The sequence below is a fragment of the Arachis ipaensis genome, chromosome B05 (genome assembly GCF_000816755.2).
Source record: "Arachis ipaensis cultivar K30076 chromosome B05, Araip1.1, whole genome shotgun sequence".
NCBI classification, from domain to species: Eukaryota; Viridiplantae; Streptophyta; class Magnoliopsida; order Fabales; family Fabaceae; genus Arachis; species Arachis ipaensis.
This window is the reverse complement of record NC_029789.2, coordinates 138,454,865-138,456,907: the sequence shown is the minus strand read 5'-3', so window position 1 is coordinate 138,456,907 and position 2,043 is coordinate 138,454,865.

Below are 2,043 nucleotides of genomic sequence, written 5' to 3'. Positions count from 1 at the left end.
TCGTTCTGAAAATTTTTTACATTATTACAATATCAAAACTAAACTCATAAAACATTTGATAAAATTTAATTAAAAGATTTTATGAAATGTTTTTTTATATTTTTTACTTGAAATAATTATATACGAATTTTGAGGTAGCGATTTAAAACTCTATTATTACATTACTGGCAAGGGGTTATCAAAAACCTTATTATATATTTATATGGTTGTGTCCCTAGTAGCAACCCTTTTCTTGTGTCAGTTTTCTTGGTTTCTTCTTAGGCTACGTTTTGCGTCTCAATTTGATTCTTCAATTTAAAAATATTAAGATATGAATAGTGATCACAAGGTGGGGTTGGCATACAATTTTATATAAATCTCTTGTTTTGACTTGGCAGGCGTGTCCTTCAATTAAGAATTTATTATCACATATGACATTGCCCAATTTGTCTTAGTTTAATTTAATTTAATTAATCCTTAGCTTGCTCCTTTTTTTTGTTAATAAGATATGCAAAGATTTAATAGTCCTTTAACCATGAGTTTGGACTTTGAAATGAAGCCTCATTTAGTTTTTATTGTATTCATAAGTCTATCTTAGGTAGTTTCCATATATTTTCAGTAACTAATTAAGGACTAATTAAATTCTTCGAATAGCTGAGTATGTATCAGTGATTTCATATGCCATTAGAAAAATTTTACTCAAATAAAAAAAAAAAAAAGTTGAAGTTAGTTTTTCTATCACATCCTTGAAAGTTGAAAGTCATAGAATTGGGTTAAGTTTAAGTTGGCAGCTTACCAACACAAACCATCAAAGACAAAAAGGTAATTATGGTTAAATATAAGGATTAATTTTTCATTAATTTGTAAACATTTTGATAAATTTGTAAGCACTTTGATAAGAATTAAGAAAGACAGCTGACTTAAAATTTTAAAACTTTTATACTCAAAGTGAAGATTAAACTATTGACACTTCATTAAAGTAACAAAAATAATCAGGAGTTCTAATTCATTTTTTTAATTGAGTAATGTTAGGGAGACAAAAAAAACAGCCAGAACTTGCCTTATTTAGAATTTATTAATTGTCGCAACAATTAATTAATGTTAAATAAGGCAAGTTATGGCTGTTTTTGACTAATTTTTTTTAGTTACCAAATATTTCTGTTTCTAATTATCTTCTTAACTTCTAAATAAAAAATGTTTTAAATTTTTATTATATTTATGTTCTTAAAAAGTAACATAGAATTTTTACTCTTTTAAATATTAGAAGGATAATTAGGAGGATTGATTAAAAATTCCAACCATTAATCTTAAAATAAATAAATATTTTTTTTCTATTTAACCACAGCCGCCATGGGTGATATCTGATGATCCGGACATATTACTATTAATGCACCTAAAATGTCAAACAATTTCCAGCGTGTTGTGATTCAATTATTGAACCAAAAGTTAAATTTAAAAAAAAAAAACCCACTAAACTGGCTGACCTAAATGATAAGAGATGAATTCAACCTCTATAAGGATGGAAATTTGATTTTTATGGTCAGATATTAATGTTACTTTGATATATGGTCTATAAATATTTTTATCAACATTCAAACAATTTTATATATATGTCAACTTTGATAGGCTAATAAGTAATACGTGCAAACTTAAACATTTTTCAAAAAGAAAAAAAAAATACTCTGATCTGGCTTCATTTGCCATGGAATCTTCTTCAGTTCCGTTTGGAATTAACATATTATCTCTGCTCAATGATTATCAATAATCCTTCCTTCCAAACAACCTGTTATATTCCCCCTTAATTTTTTTTTTTAATTTTTTTTTCTCATTTGTCTTAATTTAACCAATAACGACCAAGTTAAATGTACTTTGAAAATGGATGCTAAATACATAAATTCCAAGTTGATTTTGTCAATTATAAACACATGCATATATGTCTATCTATAATATATTAAAATAGAAATTAAATAGTGTTATATTAAGTAGTTGTTACATAGTATTTTATAGTATTATCACATCACTTTAGTAGTAAAATTGACATCCTTTTCGTGGTGACTTTAATAT